This window comes from Cheilinus undulatus, linkage group 12 (assembly GCF_018320785.1).
Source record: "Cheilinus undulatus linkage group 12, ASM1832078v1, whole genome shotgun sequence".
NCBI lineage: Eukaryota > Metazoa > Chordata > Actinopteri > Labriformes > Labridae > Cheilinus > Cheilinus undulatus.
In genome coordinates, this window is record NC_054876.1 from 13,278,268 (window position 1) to 13,301,292 (window position 23,025).

The 23,025-nt window shown below is 39.4% G+C and overlaps 1 long non-coding RNA gene across 1 annotated transcript in view; it reads left to right on the plus strand.

The window, feature by feature from the left end:
* The window catches only part of LOC121519254, a 117,513-nt gene that overhangs the window by 3,123 nt on the left and 91,365 nt on the right, over positions 1-23,025 (plus strand). The window lies entirely within an intron of this gene.

Here is a 23,025-nt window from a genome sequence, read left to right on the forward strand (position 1 = left end):
CTTTCACACATCCTACGATGTACTGGGACACACTGTCAGAGCTGTAATATGGTTATCCACAAAAGGTCTTATCACAGATTTAGTGCGACATCAGTCATACGGCTTTATTAAATCAGAATGGTGGCTTTATGGATAAGATTCAGGACTTTACTGTTCTTTCTGTGAGATACTTTTTACACTAAATAGTCACATTAGAGAAGAAAATGCCCTACAAACCTACATTGACCTTGTCAGCATTAAAAATTAAATGTAATGCACCATTGGTGCTATATTAAATTTTAAGATGGGTTAAATTAAAACTTATTTGTTTACTTATTTACCTCATATAATTTTCTTTAAAAGCCCCCACATGGTCAGCACCAACACTGATTAGCTGATCAGCTTTTTCAGCTTATCTTTGGTAAACAGCATATCTGAGGTCCAGGGTTCATTTTTATTGATTTTATTTTGGAAAGGGCTGGAAACAGGGATGAGAGAGAGAGAGAGGAATGACATGCGGTAAAAGAGCCACAGGTTGGACCTGAACCTGGACCGCTCACATGCTGTACACATCGGACACGACCTAATCACAATGATTAGGCCATCTGCATCCCTTCAGCTTTGTTTGAAGGGAAAACAGAGTTGCTGTGCTTTTGTACTCTTGCAACCTTGCAAAGCAGATGGATTTGCCAGACTCCATCTCTGTCATCAAGCAGCTCAATCTTGAAAAACTTCGGTATTAGTTTGTGAGAATTACAGGGGAAAGGTAAGTTGTGAGAGGTTACTAGTGGAGAGATTAGCTCAGACTTAGCCACAACTGGAAAAACATTTCTTTTTTAAAACAAAGAGAGAGAGCCGCACTGAAAGCTTTTCATGGCAGAAAAAAGATATTCTCCTGGTCTGCTTTGGCTTGAATTTGTGAGCGCTACGGGTGGGGTCTGCTGGCGTATCCAATGGCTGCTGCCGTGGTAGCTGTTAGTTCAGATGTAGATGTAGGAAAGCGGCAGTTTAATCATAACTGGACCACATTTCTTATAAAAACAGGAGCAAAGAGCCACATCTAAATCTTGTCTTGGCAGAGAAGGTCCGCTGTTAACAATCCACGGCGGCGGTAACCTGTCAGCTACAGAAAAGCGCATGCATACAGTGTTATTGTTGTTCTTATTCACCCGTCACGAATGTGACAGACAATACATCCCTCCAATCACCTTCAAAGAATTTTTTTGAACAGTCCTTTCTATGGGAGCTTTCCCAGATGAATATGAAACATATCCAGTCCATACAATAGATACTTGAAACAGTCGGCCTGGTGTGTCAGGTTAGTACTCTTGAGGAGCTGACAGCAATGGCTGAATATTGTTTTGGCTGTCTGATTCATACTGCGGTGCTCTATGGTGATGATTTCTCTATATTGTATAGTTAGAGAGTAACTCATAGCCCTTGGTTTCATTACCGTATCTTGTTGTTTTACTCAGAATTGGGATTTGAAGTACTAATGAGCTGCACATCATCCACAGTAGGCAACTGGCAAGCATGTGTCCATCATTTGTTTTTGGGTTAAAAAAAAAAAAAAAAAAAAAACATAATTAGTGAGATTACTGTAAATATCCATCCCTAGTCATCTCATATCAGCTTCAACTTCAAGAACTTTATTTGTCTTCAATGGGGCATTTCATTGTGGAGAGGTGGGGAGCATAAAAAACATACAGGAGTACATTAAAACATGTAAGAGCACAAAAACACACATTTAAGCAGATGAACAAAAATTACACAAAAACACCCATATAAACAAATATAACACCAACAAGGAATTGATTAATTAGCCATACTGGGCAATCATTAGATCAAGGATATTTCTAAATCTGTGGCAAAGTGCAAAAGTTAAATAGCCTTTTCTTACTGGAGTTAAGAAGAGAGATAGCCGTGGGGATAAAGGAGCCTTTATCGTTTACTATATGTTTATTATATTATATAATGTTGTATTATATCCTGTTGCATTATATATTATCTTATCCGTCTCATCTCGTATCGTAACATTGTATGTGCATTGTTTTATCTCATCCTTACTTTTGTCTCATCTGGTATCATATCACGAACAACCCTGTGACTGCCACTCCTACTTTTGAAGCCACAAATGTGTTACTAAAGCCTGGCACACAAAATAATGGTGCCGATTTTTGGCCTGAATCCTTCCTTCCAACCAAAGTCAGCAAAGGCCCGATTATCCAATGATTCCAAAGATTAACCTGGCAGATTTATCTGCGGTGTGTTGAGTGATCCTTTTTTCTCTGATCTGCTCAGAAAATTATCAGAGCTGCTCCGACTTTAGACTGTAAATATTAAACATCAAGAACAGCTGAGCAGACATGAGCAGGATTGTTATGCGAAATGGAGAAATAGCCAATCAGGAAGCACAATGATCAAAGGAGGAAGCATAACAAACACAGCCATGGTAATGATGGTAAATGTTAAACATAAAGTTTAGGTGGACATCAGAAATGAATGAACAACTTGATAACAAAATGATTTTGTACATAATACAATCAAAATAACAAGGGGAGAAACTGGACCTTATTTGCGACCGTAATGGATGTAGCATGTGGTAAACTTTGAGCTTGTTTACTCTACTGTCATGTTTGAGAGATTAGATTTTTTAGAGCAGAGGCTCTAATTGTTGGTGAATGAATCTGTTAGTGTGTGATGTTCTGTGTTGGTTATCTCATTGCAAACCACACACTATAAGAACAAACTATAAAATATGTTAAGATTTTAAAAACATCTTCAGTGTGTGCCAGGCTTCATTTTGCTTTTAAATGTAGTAAAAATGATAATCTTAAGTTTATTAAAACAATATACAACTATTGCACCTGCAGAAACAACATAAGGTCAGCCTAGATATGCCTTGAGGTATTTAGATACAGTATATTAAATAAACTGCTGTGCATCTATCTGTTGTTACATCAGTCTAGCTGTTCTTATGATGATTAAACTGATCAGATTCACTAGCAAATGACAAAAACATTTAAAAACTTAACCTTGCAATCCTAAATGCTCATCTTTGTCACCATGGTGATCAGTTTCATCAGATCGAGCTATCTTTGCTGAAAAAGAACCAAAAGGTCCATGCCTTCTCTCTGCTTTGCAAACAACTCCCCCCCCCCCCAAACACACTGTACTCCATCACAAAATCACTCTAAGACAGGTTATGTAAGCCTGCAGTTTACTTGTGGAGACGGAGCCTTTTTGTTTCTCACTCCACTGAACTGGGGAAATGCTCGAGGAGGGCATGACGCAGTGCTTCCTCCGTCTATTTTCCTCCCCTCTGAGTCTTGTCTATATTTAATGCTTATAGATTTTATTTATCCCCTCACAGACACGGATGCAGTTTAGTCGGTCTCTGTGCTACAGCATCTCAGTTCTAACAGTTAAGTGTAAAAAACAAACAAAAACAAACAAACAAACAAAAACAGCAAAGGGAGAGTGTTGCCTTCGTGACTTGAGGTGGATGTTCACACAATACTGTTTGGATCCCAGGAGAGGAGCACTTTACCCGCAGAGTGGCAGAGTAAAAATAGAAGCAGAGCGTTAACCACAGCGGTCATGAGAGTATTAGAATGAACAGGATCTTTAATTACTATAACACTCATTTTAAGAAAAACATGCTATCAATATATTTGATCCTGATAACTTTTTGTGATTTATTTTAAGAGGCTTTTATTTCTGTGAACAGTCAAAAGAGGGGGGAAAAAGTTCCAGTTTTACATTGAAAATTACTAACTACATTAGACTCTTACCGATGCCGGTTGGATTTCTGAAAACAATTTCTAACACCAAGACTTGAACACTGGCCAGTGCAAAGTATTACTTTGGTACCTTACACTGTATAATAGATGGACGTAGCCCCAGTGATGTCACCCATTGGCTTATGAAGAGGAATTTTGAAGCTCAATGATGACAGTTGTTATATTGAAAATGCTGTCTCTCATGATAAACCTAGTAACGGACTAAGAGGGAGCTGAGGTGGGCCTTTTGCCTCAGGGCTAATACACTATATTGCCAAAAGTATTTGCTCGCCTGCCTTGACTCGCATATGAACTTAAGTGACGTCCCATTCTTAATCCATAGGGTTTAATATGACGTCAGTCCACCCTTTGCAGCTATAACAGCTTCATCTCTTCTGGAAAGGCTTTCCACAAGGTTTAGGAGTGTGTTTATTGGAATTTTTGACCATTCTTCTGGAAGCGCATTTGTGAGGTCACACATTGATGTTGGATGAGAAGGCCTGGCTCTCAGTCTCTGCTCTAATTCATCCCAAGGTGTTCTATCGGGTTGAGGTCAGGTCTCTGTGCAGGCCAGTCAAGTTCATCCACACCAAACTCTCTCATCCATGTCTTTATGGACCTTGCTTTGTGCACTGGTGCACAGCCATGTTGGAACAGGAAGGGGCCATCCCCAAACTGTTCCCACAAAATTGGGATCATTTAATTGGTCAAAATCTCTTGTTATGCTGAAACATTCGGAGTTCCTTTCACTGGAACTAAGGGGCCAAGCCCAGCTCCTGAAAAACAACCCCACACCATATTCCCCCTCCACCAAACTTTACACTTGGCACAATACTGTCAGACAAGTACTGTTCTCCTGGCAACCGCCAAACCCACGAGGAGAGGCTTCCTTTTCCTCCACAAAGCCCAGATTGGTGAAGGGTTGCAGTGACAGTTGTCTTCCTGTAACTTTGTCCCACCTTCTCACAAGATCTCTGGCACTCAGTCAGAGTTACCATCAGGTTCTTGGTCACCTCTGCTACAGGGGCCCTTCTCCCACGGTGGCTCAGTTTGACCAGTCGACCAACTCTTGGAAGAGTCCTGGTTGTGCCAAACTCCTTCCATTTGAGAACTATAAAGGTCACTGAGCTCTTGGAACCTTCAGAATTTTTTTTAGCCCTCCCCAGATCTGTGCTTTGCAACAATCCTGTCTCTGAACCCTGCAGGTAGATACTTTGACCTCATGGCTTGGTTTTTGCTCTGACATGCATTTCAGCTGAGGCCTTCTACAAAAAGGTGTATGGATCAGGCTGCAACATAACAAAACTGAAAAAACTGAAGGGGGTCTGAATACTTTCTTAATGCACTCTATATTCAGTATCATTACGGACAAGATTATTTGATTGCCAGTTATGGAGCTACTTATTCCTCTCAGTTGGGTTGTTAATTCCAGTTGTACTCAGCCATAGACTCCTCTAGCCCCTCCTTATAAAGGAACAAGATGTGACTGAGGGCTTTGAGGGATTATTGATAAGGAAGGAAAGAAAGAAAAATGCTCTTCAATAACACTTTTTCCAGACTTTTCTCTAAGCTTTGTCTTCCTGTGAAATATTTGAAACGTCTACCTCTTTGGGCCTCGGCTAGTTATATAAACCCAAGTCACGTAAGAGGTTTAGAGGGAACATTGCACCTTGTGGGAACCTTTTGACCTATTTCTTTGTAGGATGTCACAAACCATCCAGAGGGAGGGAAGCACTATTTAGAACTTTAACCCTGAACTGCTTCAATATAAGGATGAAAGGCAAAGTAAGCTGCCAAAGTCAAACTATGTATCTCTAAATGTCCCTCCAAGTTGTACCTTAAATGTGTTTAGTTGCAGCTTGCTGGTATTCTCATTCACGCGTGTATCCACCCACTCAGTGTAAGCATGTCTGCCCCCCGGAGAGCGTTAGCATGCGAGGCAGTGTCAGCACACATAACCTAGATAATTCAACGGTGTCATATCGGCATTTCCTCTGGGCACTTTTATCTTTGGTGCTGTCAAATTGTTCATTACAAGCTTGGCCTAAAGCTAAAAATTCAATTTCACGTAGCATATTCCATCACAACAAAAAACACAAAAAAGCAATCATTTGGCTAATGTGTCATCCACAAACACTATACACAGCCTAAAAGCATGGACCCTATTATGTACTTGCACTGAATCTGACAGCCTTTGTGTGCCTCCATGATAAAATAGTATAATTTTTCATTACATTACACTTTTAAAGTCATGCTTACAGCAAAACACCAACATACTTGTTATCAGTATTATCTGAAAATGTAAAAGAAAACATGTTTAATGTTGCATAAAAAAATCCTAGTCTATGGTGATGTAAAGACAGACTGGATCAGGAAACATTTTTACAGTAGTGAAGCTAAATCTTAGAGGATAAAGCAATAATAAAAGATTTTAAAATAATTAATAAAACATATCCTACACTGAGTTCTCAAAGTCAAACCTAATGTTCTCTCATTCATTTACTTGCATTTATGCATGCATTTATTAGAATAATCATGGAGATAAAAATCCTCCTCTGTTTTTTTTTTTTTTATCTCCTCTGGGTTTGCTGTTTCGATTTGTCAGTTTAAAAGCTGCTGCTTCTGCTTCTGGGTGCAGGCAGCCTCCGGACCCTGCAGCAGCTCTGCCGTGCCTCCTACACTCAGATGTTAAGTCTAGCAAGCCCCCGCACTGAGCATGCTCAGACAAACCTGCTGCTGGATCTCAAGACAGGAGTTTAACAGTCATCTGCACAGGCAAGGATGAAATGTGACAAGAACAGTGGGAGGCCATAGAGCCGAGATATCTGGCAGTGTGAGAAAGAGAGCCAAAAGCTGCTTTAACAGAAATGAACACCCACGCACCAAATCACATACAGAACCATGAAACACGTAGAGTAAAGCAAGCAAACACTGCTGCAGCACAAGATTCTCAGAAAGTTTCTAACAAAAATTGTTAACAGACAAATGCTAAAGCCGATGATTCTGTGTAATGTAAAATCAGTCATAAACTGCTGTAGAGAGCATTGGTGTTGCATGATTTACTGAAATGTTGGTAATTTTATTTAAAAGGGTTTGGCAAAAGAATTTCCTTTTTTTTGGTCAAATGCAGCTCCAATGTGAGTAAATGAATATTATCCTGGTGGAGGGATTAAGAAGTATTTTCTGTATCTCCACATGGCGGCAGAATGTGCAAGATTGTCACATTACACCATCAGCGGCCAAGTAGATGCTAGTCATAGACTGATGGGTTTTCAGCATGAATGGCCTGTTTAAGGTCATGCCATACCATCTCAATTGGATTTAAGCCCAGACTTTGACTAGGCAACCTCAAAACCTTCATTTTGTCTTTTAAGCCAACTGGTGTGTTTTGAATCATTGTACTGCTGTAGTAAGTTTGAGCCTGAGGTCACAATGGTAAAGAGCAGAATTCAAGGTTTCATCAGCTACGGTCCTCAAAGCAGCCCCAGACCATCACACTATCACAACTATGTTTGACTGTTGATATGATGTTCTTTTTTTGAAATGTTGTGGTAGTTTTATGCCAGATGTAATGGGACCCACACCTTCCAAAAATGTTAAACTTTTGTCTTTGTGTCTTTTGGGCCAGCAGTGGTTTTGGCCTCGGAACTCTCCATGGTTGCCATTTTTGCCCATTTTTTTCCAACTGTTAAATCTTGAACACTGATTTTAACTGAGTCAAGTGAGGCCTGCAGGTCTTTAGATGTTGTTCTGGGTTCTTTTGTGACCTCCTGGATGAGTTGTTGTTGCACTCTTGGAGTCATTTTGGTTGGCCGACCACTCCTTGAAAGGTTCACCACTGTTCCAAGTTTTCTTCATTTGTGGATAATGGCTCTCCATTGGCTGGAGTCCCAAAGCCTTAGAAATGGCTTTGTTGTAACCCTTTCCAGACTGATATATGTCAGTGTTTTTTGGTCATCTGTTTCTTGAATCTATTTAAACCGTGGCCTGATGTGTTTCTTTTTGAGATCTCTTAGCCTTCTTCATTTTGTCGGACTGGTTCTATTTAATTTCTTGATTCAACAGGTCTGGCAGTTATCAGACGTGGCAAGTGAAACTGAATTAAGCTTTCCAAAACATGTGGTTAATCATCTAGGGTCAGGAAGGTTTGGATGGGTTTTTCCTTTAATAAATACAATCACCTTTTAAAGAGGATTTTGCATTTACTCTGGTTATCTTTTTTTAATTTTAAAATTTGTTTGGTGAAACATTTAAGTGTTACCAGTAAAGGAAAATAAGACATCACAGAAAGGCAAATACTTTTTCACAGCACTGTATTAAACTTGTAAGCTAAAGATGCGACAAACAGCATTAACAGCATTTCAGCAAACAAACACTTCAAACTTTCCCAAGAACTTCATGGGTTAATAGGCAGGTTAGCATGTAAGCTAGCTAGCCAGCCTCTAAGAAGGATGATGATGAACTGCTAAATTGTGTTGTAATAAAGCTACTTTAGTGTGTAAATCGCAGCTCAGCATTAGACCCAGATAGCTGAGGTAGGTATATCTGGCACAACTTCACCAGCTTGCAAGGTGCATGGAGGATGAGTGCAGTCTGGAAGGAAACAGAAATCTCCAGCAATACTTTTAGTTTAGAGAAAAACTTTATTTGACTGACTGCTTGTGGCCTTCATCAGGGTCAGTGGCAGATGGTATTAGACCCACCCTGCATCTTAACTAGCATGGGGTAACAGGCATATTTCAACATGAGTTCCAAAACAACAGATCAGTTAAGCTAAAGTTATTCATCTTATCTAAAACGCTTTAGTTTCAGTGATAACAATGGTTAGAATTAGGCCTTCACTGTGACAGTGAGATTTGACTCCCCTGACGATCGTGGGGGCGTATACCGACTGGAGCCTCGTCGCAAACGGTTATTTGTCTGAGTAGTCTGCATGTGTGTGGTGCCAACACTCTTCATTTACTGCTCCAAATCGCGTCGTAGCCTCCCAGACCCTGAATCGTAAATATCAAACATGTTTGATATTTATGATTCTAGGTCGTAGTGCCACTGACAGAGTACCCACAACAACCAATGAGAACGAGCACACCGGGTAGCGTCACCAGACGAATCATACATAATTTCACCGCTGACAACCATAAACACAACCGTACCATAATTCCAGCCAGGATTTCGTCCTGAGTCTTTCCCTGTTTTGTGATTGTTGTTGCACCTGTAACACACGCCAGGACAGCCTGTTGTGGAGAGACAGCAAGACGGTATCGACAGACATCCGTGTTTTGTTTTTTTTATCTGAAGTCATGTGATCACACAAGGTCGTAGGCAGGTCGACAGGTGTGTGGTCTCCAGTGATCTGACAGTCTGGCTGAGTCGTCTAGTGTGTGCGTTTAGAGGATTAAAGATGAAAAATCTTTGGAAATTGTCCTGGAATCCGTGGTCTCTCACGGTTTTAAAATCATTTCAGATTACCATATTTCCTAATGGGGCGTTCACAATAAGAGCAATTGAGAAACAATAACAGGTATGTACTTTTACTGTGAAGGAATTGACTAAAGTAGCGTGTTTATCATTAATTTAACTTAGCTTCGACAGTAGCACTGGCAGCTTTACATGGCTCCACTGTTTACAGCTGCATCTCGGCCTTTTTTTAATGCATGGGCCCACTACTTGGACTCAACATGGACTTACAATAAGTGAGTCATGAGTTTAAACACACCTTTAAAGAGTTTTTTAGGCTGAATCACTGCAGGGCTGGAATAAAAGTAAACAGAGACGACCCAGCTTGTGTTAAAGCCCCAGACAGACTGACGGATACAGTTGGCATAGTGAGCAAAGTCACTACGTTACAGTTATTGCAGACATGAAGACCTAGAGAGGAAAAAACACACAGGTTTACCTGTTTACTGTATTGCACGTTCAGTGCAGCTGCACGAGTGAGTGAGTTAGTTACCAGGCTGCTCGTAATGCTGGAGCAAAACTTGCTGTTGACCGTCATTTATCACTTTGCTGTGCTAATGTTGGCATCGGTTAAGCCTTACATGGGCTCTACAACACAAAGCACAAGTTTAAACTGGGTATTACAGTGCTAAAAACACCATCCTGTGGCAGAAATTTTACTGCTGACAATATTGATAGCGATTTACCGCCCAGTGTTAAACAACCTTTGAACAAGATGTACTTTTGCATCTGATGTTTCCAGCAACAGTGTAAAGGCTATCATTTCTCTCTCCCCTGGAGTTGTGCTGTTACACTTAAAGTAATCAAACTAATAATAGTAATAGATTATACAAAATTTGCATGACATTTAATAGCAATAACACTTTAGTTATGCCCATCATAAGGGCTTTTTAATCACTGTAAAGAATTTGTGAAGGTGAATTAATGTAGACAGGTCCTGCAGCCTTAGATCCTGGTTTTGTTTAAAAGGGAAATAAATAAATAGCCTGTATTTAATTTCATTGCCATTGACCATATTTCATCTTTTTTCAGTAATTGTAATATTTATTTTTTAAATGGCAGCTGTATTGCTTAAGTTCAAGATAGAAATCCTCAAATTCCAAAGGAAAGACAGATCCTTTATTTCAGTTATTTATTATTTTGCACTGGATTATTTGCACTGTATTCTGTAATGTACATTTGAAAAAGGGAGCAACAAAGAAGGTTTAAGTTTTTAAAGAATGTTCATGTGATTCTATACATTGAGTTCCATGAATTAATACAAAATAATTGTGAAACAGATTATTTTTTAGACTATAATCATGACGCCAACATTTGCAATAGTTGCATCCCTATTTTAAAATACCAGTTTTTCTTGTGCTTATTACAACTAAAGAAAGCCTCTGAGAAAAAAGTGAGTTTCACACAATTGTGGGAAACAAGATTTACCATAAAATCAACATCATGATGCAGATTTGTAAAGTAAAATGTCAAGAGTTGCCATCCCTGTCTTTGAGGGAAGAAAACAACTTTTAAACTGCATGTTTTTAAATAGTTTTGTTGGATCCTTTCTGATGCTTTTCAGGTAGTGAGGGAATCAAACTGCATACTGGCTTTAAACAAGGCATCAAGCAGATTTGTAGCTTATGTTTAATTGGTCAGCTATAAAGATTTGTTATTGACACAGACTTTTTTTTTAACCGACAATAAATCCTCATAATAGATGGGACAGGAGCTGTTGATGGGAGCTGGTTTGTAAACAGTGCAAACAAAGTGCCACCTGTTTGTTGTCAACATAGAATGTTATACCTGTATACACCAAAGCATGATGATAGCTGATTGGTCAATACAGTTCAGAAAAGAGATAGTTAGCTGGCTTAACGGCTAAATTTAGATATTAGATTAGTCTGTCCATGTTTTACAAGTTGGTTAACGTAATCATCTATTGTTTTTTATAATCATGGGCCTGAAATCTGGGTCAAATGCTCTTTTAAAACAGTAATGTAGCCTCAGATAATGACCGTGCCTTCCTGTCAGAGCTTTCCTTGGCATTTACCTGGATCTATACATGAGAAACTTAGCGGTTAGCATGTAATGGGAACAGAAAAATATGGCAGCTTTTTGAACTAGAGAATAGAAGTATAGCTGTTTGTGGGATGTTGAGGTTTATACTCATGTATAACTACTCAGCCTAGGTGATGAGTAACCACATCAAGCACAATGTTAATCTGCAAAGAGGAGCAAAGGCTGGCAGCTAACTTTAGCCTCACTCAACCCAGCATACCAGCCTCACATCAGTTACCACTGACACAATGACCCTGATGGATTTCACTGTTTTCCAAGCAATTTCTCCACTTTAGACTAGTTAAACACAATTTAAATGGATATTCAGCCAAATAGGGAAACAGCTGCTTTAGTACATAGCTTTGACTACACACTCACAACAAAAATAAACCAGAGCATCTAAAGTGTAAATTGACCATGAATGATAGAATGACAAAGTTTTAAGACACAACCAATGACACATCGTGTGGGTTTCAGTGAAAAGTTTATTGAAGCTGAAATTCTTCCACAGTTTAACAAAATAAAACCCTGTCTCTTTAACAGCTGGCACTTATGTTGGTTCAAAGAGATGCAGAAAAAGCTGACAGCACATAAAGAGAAAAAGTGTTGCTTGTACAGCACACTGTGCTACTGCGGGGTTGAATGTAAGAACATAATTCATCACAGCCTGCTGGACCCTGAACACAACAGAGTCTGCAGACTGAGAATTTTTTAAAAAGACAAACTGCTATTGCAAGTTTCAATCAGACCTAACAGTTGTCTCTCCTCCTCGTGTTTATTCTGACCCGTTGTCAAACCTCCACAAATTCACTGCACCAGTGCAGCCTGCAGGAAAGAATTGTTTAATTATCCATGGCAACGGCTGTCCTGTTTATTCACGTCCACTGGGAACAATTAGGATGTGCGATTTAGCAAACAACAGCCAGCACTCCAATCAAATACAGCAGCACTATTTACAGTACAATGCAGGCTCCAACGGTTGTAGAGAGACAAAAATGAATCCTGTTTTATGCTCTGCACCTCACCACCCACCTCAACTCCTACTCAGTTGCATAATGTATGAGGTTATTTCAACATGTATCCCATTCTTATGGAGAAACTGTGAGTGAATGGAGGAATAAACAAATAGGTAGACAGAGATGATCCAAGGCCGTGCGGTCTTTATTAAGAGTCAGCCTTTGTTCTGCTATATTCACAATTTCCCTACATTTAATATTCCTTTCATAGATAATGAAGTCCTTTCCTGATTTACATTAGTATTAGTAATTTCCCTGACGTAGCATCATTCATTTTTCCCTGCTCTGCTTGGTCTTTGTCCTAAGGCTAGTCCCTGTGGACTGAAATTAACACTTACTCCACACCTTCTTTTCTTTAACTCAGTATATTATGTGTTTTAGCCATCCTCCTCTACCATCTTAAAGCTAAATATTCTCTTTCCAGTGATCAAATTTAGGATTTGAAATTTTCTGTCTTGCTGACAGTCACATGAATAAAAAGCCCTCTCAATCTCTCAGTCCAAGCTTTTCAAAAGGTGCTGCCATAGTGACACAAGTTCTGTTTCCTTCTTTCTCATGATTGCAGTCTGCACATTCTTAATTTTTGTCCTGATGCCATGCTTTCTGGAGTCAGTAGAAGGTTATGTGAAGTCTACATGGTGTATCTGGAGGTCAAGCCAGCAGAACTAGATTATACTGCCATCTTGTGGTGATGCAGCGAAAGAACAGAGCAGAACAATGAGTGAGAGACTTAACCTGCCAGAAACAGCATGGAATTTAGATGGGAAAAATATTGTATATATACATATAGGTGCATCTCAAAAATGTAGAATATCATGTAAAAGTTAATTTTATTCCCCTGTGATTTATTTTGAAAAGTTAAACTTTTATAAATTCCAGATTCATCTCATACAATGTGAAATATCTCACTACTTTTTTGTTTTAATCTTGTTAATTACGGCTCACACCTCATAAAAATCTAAAATCCACTGTCTCAAAATATTAGAATATCACAAAACACCAGTCCCAAAAAGGATTTATAAGAAAGAAATACATGCACTCAGTAACTGGTTGGAGCTCCTATTGCACAAATCACTGCATCTATATGATGTGGCATGGAGCCAAAGTCTTTAGATGATCTGTATCATTGAGTCTAATGTCTCTCATCTTTTCCTAGACAACACCCCAAGAGATTCTCTATGGGGTTCAGGTCAGTCCAGTTGGCTTGCCAATCAAACACTGTAATATCATGGTTAGAAAAACAGTTTATGGTTGTTTTGGCTTTACTGTGGGCAGATGCCAAGTCCTGCTGGAAAATTAAATCAGTACCTCCTTAAAGCTTCTCAGCAGATGGAAGCATGAAGTGCTCTAAAATCTCCTGGTACATGGCTGACAGTGTTGACTCTGGACTTGATAAAGCACAGTGGACCAACCAAGATAACATTGCACCTCAAACCATCACTGACCGTGGAAACCGAACCCCTGGGCTTCAAGCATCTTGGATTCTGGGCCTCTCTGATATTCCTGAAGACTCTGGGACCTTGGTTTCCAAATGAAATTCAAAATTTACTTTCATCTGAAAGCAAGACTTTCGACCACTGAGCTTTTCTCCTTAGCCCAGGTGAGAAACAAAACACAGTACATCTGTGGTTCACTTTTAGCCCATTTCCTGGACCTGTCTGTGTGTTGTGGCTGTTGATCCAGTGACCCCAACCTCAATCCACTCCTTGTGAAGCTCCCATAAGGTCTTGAAACTGCTCTGTTTGATGACCCTCTGAAGGCTTCTCTTCAAGTCGACTTCCATGAATATGCTTTTATACAGTCTCTGAGAACAGCCTGGCCATTCAGCAGTGACCTTCTGTGAGGGTCTTGAGGAACACATTGCTTGTGGCTAAGATTGGCACTTAATTGCCTTTAATGTCTTCCTCATATCCTTATTTAGGAGTGAACAACATCAAAATTGTGACCCAGGATAACTCTAAAGAGAGGGCCAAAACCCATAGTAAGTTCTCTGACCACTTCTAGAGAAGTTTGCTTGCTTTGGTATTTCAGCTCCAAATAAGGCCACTTGTCCACTTTTTCACTTCAGTGAATACAGTAGACAAATTGCCACAATTGGCCTCCCCCACTGGATCTTTACATTTGAGCCAACCTCAGGATATAAGTCCTCTGCTTCAGCAGTGAGCGTGGCTCTGCTTCAGTGAACTTGTTGGCAGAAATGAGGTTTTTTGTCACCAGCTCTTTTCCTCCTCCATTCATCACGCCACTCCTCTCATCTTCTGAAGACGAAAATGTCTTCCAAAGTTTTGCTCTCATTTTTCTTTCTCACACAAAAACCTTTATCCCATATTTGGAGGGGCAGTTGCATAATAAAACTCATTCCTGCAACTCTGTTTTCCCCAGTCCCTAAGTTAGTAAGCACCATCATTGGTGCCAAAGCCAATAAAAACAGGAGTAAATCTTTGAAAGAATGTATTAGCTAACAGGTTTGCTGCAGGAATAAATGTCTCACCAAGGCATGAAAATCCTGCATGTGAAAATGTAGTTTGAACTTTCTATATAAACATTGCTTTGATAGAAAAAATGATAGGGTGACTGAACTTTTATTTGACATTTATTTCTCCGTGAAAAGCTTGCTGAGATAAAACGTCTCTTTTTGAGAGTGTCCTTGCAAAGACAGGCAGCGGTGCACTTAAAGGTTTTCACAATGAGCAGCCAAACGCTAAAACAAAATCCACGGACAACTAATGTATGTAACTAAGATCAATGACTTTAATTAAACATAATAACCAGTGAAACCAGCAAATGTACGCCAAATCAGCCACAGCCAGGGTACCTACCCATAAACCATTTAAACACATACATTCTGCCATCAGAGGGCTCTCAGTCAAATCAATGACAAAATATGACAAGTAGAGACATCACTGCTCAGCTCTGCCCATCGCAACCTTAATCTGAGTAGCTAAGTTAGCTTTAGCTACGTTTGATTAAGCTCACGTTGCTAAAGCTAACTTAGCCAAAGATAACTGAACTACATAGGTAACGAGGCTATGTACCTAACATAGCTAAAGCTAAGCTCACAAAGCAGCCATGTAAGCTATGTATTTATGTTATCTAGCTAAGTCAGCCTTAGCTATGTTTGCAAAAGCTCACGTTACTCAAGCTAACTTAGCTGCATTTGTTTATGTAGTAACATTAACTCTGTTTATGAAATGTTGTTTAATCCTCACTGTTTGCGATGTGGTTATTTCATGAATGTAACTGCCAGACTTTGTTTATGGGTAAAGCTGAATAAAAAAAATATCTAAAACTGGAAATACGTTGTACTGATAAAATTAAAGCACTTCCTTTCTTTGCAAATGAACGGTCTGTTAGAGTGGTCGTCAGAGATGTACAGCCTGCAGCCAGACCTCTCTGTGGAGAAGAGCTGTTATGAAAAGCTTTAGGTGCTGTTCTTTCATGGGTCTGTACTGTATGTGACTGACTGACTGAGCAATTGATGATACTTTCAGAGCCGTACATAGTAGATAGTTACAAGGGAAAGGGATAGTTGTAGTATACGATGGCTGCTAATATAGTGATTAGCTCCAAAGCAGCAGATTTGTTGTTTGTCTTGTTTTAATAAAGAAATGTGGTCCATTTCTGATAAAACTGCTGCTCTACTAAAGCTCCATCTGAGCGAATCGCTACACCAGCAGCAGCCATTTCTACTGGCTTACAGCAATGTAAATTTTGTTGACTAAAACTACGACTAAAAATGTTCTTCAACAGCTTCATGAGAAAGACTAGACTAAGACTAGCCAAAAATAGATCTCTGGTGACTAAAACTGACTAAAAATAAGTCTATTTTTGTCGATAAATGGTTGGACTACAATGTGAGGAGTTTTTATGGACTAAAATGGTTTTAAATTTTTGTCTACTAAAACTAGACTAAAACTGTGAGGGGTAGAAACAACTAAAATGTGACTTAATACTAAAAGGCATTGAATCTAAAGACTTAGACTGAGACTAAAATTAAGAATATCTTTCAAAATTAACACTTGCTCACTGTAGAACTAAACCCTGCGTGTAGTTACTGTGTCATTCTCCGTAAATGGCTCTGGTTTATCTGGTCTGTTCTCAAACCTGGCACAATTGTTCAGATGGGAGCTTTGCAGGATGGATCTGCCTGACGGCAGCCATGAAGTCTGACCAATCCATCTGCTTAACAAAGTTAGATCTTTTCTGGAATTAAAGAAAAATATTACGTAAACAGGTGTATGTTAAACAGACCTATCAGTCACTTTACTAAGGGATATTTGGGTTAACTTTTATAACCTAACAATAATAAATGCCTGTGAGAAGCACTTTAAAGCAGGCTGTGATCACTGCTAGTGCAAAAAGCAATCAGTCCTGACTCACCCACAACAAGATGATTAGCCTTGAAAATGCATCCACCACACAGGACCAAAGATTTAAAGCTAGGAGGTAACTGTTTTAAGCCAGGAACATCATTAATACCCTTTTATTAGAACAGAATAAGTCCATTCAAAGATCTGCTTTTGCTGAGACTGATTTGTTAAAGAAAAAAAGGGGAGGCTTTTGTCCCGAACTGAACTTCTTTTTTAGGAGTGAAGTTAGGAGAGAAGTTAGGTTAACATCAGTATATGCCTAAACAAACTCTGCATATCTTCCAGACTTGCATAAGTTGATGTGTCAATAATTTTATCTAATTAGGTATGATCAAAGCACTGGCTGATGTTTTCTGCCTCAGGTGTGGACTATGGCTTCTTATGTAATATCTGAAAGTTTGCTCTTCACTCCCACAACATGGTTGTTAGTAAGATTTTCATCTTGTCACTGATTTGTAATAAACTAAGTCTATTTCTGAGCAGTTCTTCATGGATATGATCAGTTTTTTTCTCATTTTGTACTGGTAAAAAGCAAAGTTTAATGTAATATTTGATGCAAAGTCTTCTTTAATGTATGCATTTCCTCATATTGTAAACACATTGATGACAGCAAGAACCTATCGTTGAAATGTTTTTCTTCCTGATTTTAAATACAGTGTAAGGAGTTTTCTCTGCAGCTTGATACAAAAACTCCTTTAAAGCAGGCTTTGTCCTGTTGCATAAGTCCCTAAAACACTGTCAACACTGTACCTACGTCCATCTGTTTGATTTCCCCGAGCTGTGTTATCATGAATAAATATCCACACATGGGCACACACCCAAACAACAATACAACTATTGACGTAGAGATAAAAAAGCCGCTCTTTGTTCAGCAGGTAACATTTTATTTACCTTTCGGCGGAAGGGCTGCAACTTAGGAAATGACCATGTGAAAGTAAACAGATAAAGACAATTAAAATGAGAAACAACATCTGAGATCACACACACACACACACATAGGCATATAAAAAAAATAAGACAAACACAATATTGGATTAGCACACTTCTGAGCCAAAGGTATATTTTCATAAAATGCTTGATGACGCAAAAAGGATGGAACCAGAGTGGATCTGTGGGTCTGTTAACCCAGTTTAACCCTGATTAGGAGGCACTTTATCAGTTCCATTATGCTAAATAACATATCCAGGTAAAGGAAACTCATGAACTTAAATCACCACTATGAGTCTGTATACACTTGTGACAGGAGGGAGGGACTTTTCTTGGATATTGATTGACATTTATAGTAGCCAGTAGCACTGAGAGATAGACACCTGAAGGGTTTTTTTCTTAACGGAGTAATCAACACATTCAAGCATCAGCTTACTGTGCATTGTCTGAAAATACCATTCACCTTTAATTTATAGCCCAGGCTGTGTTTTACTTCAGTCTATGATTATTTTAAAACAAAACTCAAGCACAGCAACAAGGAGAAAGATCTGAAGTGAACACAAGAGACTTGTGCCCTGCTGAAAGGATAAGCACTCAGGGAAGAGAGCTGTAAACCCAGTTAAGCTTTTAATATTGGCCTCCAAAAGCCAACCTTGCAGACAGAATGGCAGCAAGAAGAGAGCACTTCACTAGGGTTGATGGTGTTTCGTTCATTCAGTCCAACAACACCTCTAGAGTGCTGAAGAGTGATCTCCAGTATCTCAGAAAACCCCTCCTGCCCCCTCTCACTGCCGACCACACCAACAGAAAAGACATTCTTCATCTTACCACAGGGCCTCAAGACTGAAACTAAAAGAACTCTTAACTGTGGACACAACTGGGATATCAACAACAAAACTAAATGACAAATCCCTAATTCAGTCTTGCTTTGTGAGACTGCTGATCTCTGTCAGCATGCAGCAAAATTTCAACATTAAATGTATTGAGGCAAACTAATTAATACCAGTTTTATTTGTCAGAATGCTTGGTAACACAAGGCTAGTCAAGCTAGGAGGAAGGGGACTGAATTTTGATTGGCATGTTTTTAATATTTGCCATTCAATAATTAAACACACTGTATGTGGAATTCCACCACCAGGGGGCACACAACCAAAACAACAACATGACATGACAAGTGCTGCCCAGCTCCGCCCAACACCGCTGTCGCTACCCGATCCGTCCCGGAAACCCAATTTGTACTGCGCATGTGCAAATGCGTCTACATCCACTTGGCAGAGAAGGATCTAGCTGCAGCCGCAGCCGCAACAAACCAGGCTCCGTACAAAACACCCCCCATCGATCCATATAATAAATTAATTCTAACCCTAACCAGTGGAATTTAAATGCTAAACCTAACCCCAGGAGGCTAATTAATTAAAATATACACCTACCCCAATGAGCTACCCCTAAATCTAACCAGTGGAAATTAAAATGCTAAACCTAACCTGAAGCTAATTAAGGCCTAGCTAAACTAATGTAAGTTAACCTTCTCTGCTGAGCGGATGTAGACGCGTGTTTGCACATGCGCAGTGCAAATCGGGTTTCCGGGACAGATCAGGTAGCAACAACCTCTCTTACTTCTTGTTTGTAACAAGGAATCTGCCACACCATTGCTGTAATTGTCTTTGAAACCTCTCAGAGAACATCTTGGGTGTATCAGTTCAAAAACAGTGCAATAAGAAAAATCATATGTATGCCCAGATGTTATAATTAGGGGACTTCCCCTGTGTTAGGAAGTGTTGTTGCATCCTAGTGCCAACAGAGGGCACCACAGTAATATGCAAAGAGTGATTATGTGGCACAACTGAGAAAGCTGGCACAGGATTTTAACTTTGGTGATTTGTTGACAGTGATTTAAAGAGATCGTTTGATCGGTGGCATAAATGAAGACAGGATACAGCAGAGGCTGCTGTCAGAGGACAGACTGACTTTGAAAATAGCACCCAAGGTTGCATAAGCAATGGAGGCAGCAGAGAAACATTGTGGATTTACATGGCATGAAACATCTTGGTAAATGGAACAGAGCCACTGGGTGGATTAACAATACCAGCAACACATGACCAAAGCCCAAGCCGGACTTTAGAAAACGCTACAGATGCGGTGGAGAAAACCACCTGGCCAAAGACTGCACATTTGCCAAACAAAAACGTCACAACTGAGGAAAAGTGGGGCACTTAAAAAGAACCTGCAGAAACAAAACGGGAAAGAAAATACTACTACTACTACTACTACTACTACTACTACTACTACTACAGTTTAAGGGGGAAAAAAAGAGTATGTAGCTGTATCAACTTCTTTGTCTTTACTTGTAATATGCTATGGTTTGTATCCACATACATGGAAAAATCACAATGTTTAAGGTGAGGGTTAACTGCAAGGGAGAGAGAGCGGATGGGATCTGAATTATAACGCGTTAAAATGACTTGGACTTATGCGAAACCCCCCCCAAAAAATGACCTGCTCAAAAAAAAAAAAAAAACAACAACAAAAAAAAGACGGACAAATTTCAAAGTTGAGCATAACATGACATAAGCTTGATTTTATTTTTCAACATGAAAAACTTCAGACCAGAAAAAAAGGGTACAGGCTAGATGAGGAGATAGGCCTGGAGAAGAACCAATCAGAAAAGAGCTTAAAGTAAATGGGAAAAATGTAACATTTGACACAGGCTGTGAATATACTATAATTTAAAGGAGAATATTTTACAAGATAGCCAAAAACCCATGATTGCTCAGTGCTGGATTAAGCTCAGAATATACGGTGGCCATAAAGTGCCAGTATTTAGAACAGCTAAAGTTACAGTGGGATATGAAGGCATCACCAAAATTTTAGTTGTTGTGGTAGTGAAAGGCTCAGAAACCAGTCTAGTTTTTCATAATGAGGGAGAAATGCACTGAAAAAGGCACTTCCTGTTCACAGCCATGCACTCTAGCATCTCTTCTGGTGCACATGCACATATTGGGACCGCTTCTAGCATGATCAGGAAGTGCCTTTTTTAGTGAATGAATGTTATTTTTTTTGTTCAGTAAATACTTCTTATGAGATGCAGTTTTTATTCAACAGAGTCCTCAATTCAAAACAAGAAGTAGTATTGAGAAGGAGGCTGCGGAGGTGAACAATGTTGAGAACTGCGGGTATTACCTAGCTGGAAATGCAGAGTGTAGGGGGGTTCAGAGGTGAGTTTGGGCAATTAAACTTGCAACCTATGGCATTCTCCATATAATGAAACTTCTTGTTACAATTATAAAAATAAAAATTTCTCTGTGTTTGGAAAATTTAGGAAATATATACACCATCAGTGAGCCCAGCATTGGTCATAGTTTTAAGCATGGACCTTTCACTATCTTTACACTTTACTAGGGAAGCCGTTATATCATCTAAATTCAGAACAAGGAAGAAATGTAAAAAGATTTCATTACAGGGGATTATACGCTTGGAGCCGGGACTCTGGAGATTGATTTTAGACAGTATTTAGTGCAGCATGTAAACATTCAGATTCTTTTCACCATGTCTGCATGCAAATAAGCCGTGGAGCCTCCAGTGATGGATTTCAGCAAGTTTTACTGTGGATCAAACTTTCAACCTTTATACTCTGAGAGACCTTTCCTCTGCAGAAGTTGTACGTGCTGAACGTGAAAGAGAACACTATTACAGATCCATCCTCCTCATTTCAGAGGAGTCAGCTGCATTTAATGCTTCCTATAAATGGTCCCACGGCTCCATTCGGACTTTTTTTACTCCTCTGCTGCCTGACCTGAATCAGAGTTAATTTTTATGACTTCTATTTTATGTATCACTATGCAGCTGCTGACTCGATCATTTCAAGTTTCAAACCTCATATTCATGAATCAGAGTGTGATCTAATGTCCCCACCTCAGCACCATTCCCTCTTTTACAGGAATAAAAATGGTCAACCTATTCCCAATGGGATTTCAGTCCCCTGGGTTCAACCCAGCCATTCTTTAAGTCTCACTGACAGCAGTGAGGCTCATATTAAACCTTAATCTCCCTCATCTTGTCTCTGACAATGCTTAAAGAACTTTGTTTTCTGCACATTAGCAAAGAAGTCTGTTTCCAAACATTGAAAGTACCAAATAAAGCTGACACTAAATAATTAATCATTTCTGTACATGGTATGGAAACTGCATACATTAATAGCTTATGCATAGGAAAGGAGTCTTAATGACATTTTTTAAATAAGCTTAAAAATAAATAAAAAAAAAAAACATTCGCAGACAGTAGGGGTGAGAAGTTGAATAATTTTTTTTTCATTATTACACTTTAGACTACGGCTACAACAATAAACACAGTGCGCTATACGCTTATACATCTCTTTCATTTGTTAGGGTTTTCCAAATTTTACAGACATCAAAATTAAGACAGTTTGTGCATAAATATAATTCCTTTATTTCACCATTTTAACAATAACAATCCAAAAAGCTTATTTTTCGAATTAAATAAAAGTAAAACTTTAATCAAACTCTGACTTTGGCCGATATCTCTTTAGAACTGAAGAGGCCCTTTGGAGGAGAGAGGAAATGTTTTCAAGAACCTTGATCAAGCCCAGTCGCCAAACGTAGCAACACCGCTAACAATCGTCGGGGCTGTGTTGGGCAATGTAGTCAACAGCTCAACCCAGAGTAGAAAAACTCAACGAAGAAGAATCATTTGGAAAATAGGAGTAACTTGAACTAAGTTTCTGAGGAAATGCTGCTGAATATTGGGTGAGTTTTTAGAAAATACAAACATATCAATGATTTTAGCTCATCTGGGCACAAAAACCACTATACTACAAGAGCACTACAAAAGCACAGGCGAGCAGAGGAGGGTTCATTCGTTCTACAGTACATGGGATAAATGGTGTCAAAGTTGTGTTGCTCCACAAGAGACAGCAACCTCTAGTGGATTTTTTTTCAATGTCAACTCCAACATAACAGATGCTCATAGAGCAGAATCACGGTTCTAACATTAAGGACAGAGGGACCTATTTTCATATGTACATAAAGCATAAATGAGCATTGCATATTACCAGGCTCATGGGAAAATAATCTGTTCATGAATCAGCAAAGTCCACACTTTAAGGGTGGAGCAAAGGGTGAATGTTTCAAGTAAGAAAGGCCTAGGGTAACATCCAGGTGGTTAATAGGGTTGCTACAAGCCCCTGGTCATGCTATGGAAGCCCCAAGGACCCACAAATCACTGGCAATCTCTGGGTGTGTTACCAGGGGTGAAATGGCTTAGACAAAAGAGTTGCCGTTGAGCTTGACACACGTGTGTTGACATGTCAAGCTGGACTCTAAACCCCCTCTCCAGCCCTGGGTTGTTGCGCATCAGGCACTGTGATGAATCCATAGAACCCTGAAACTTGCCTGAAACTTCTGCACATGACTTGAGTTCAGTGATATCTTTAAA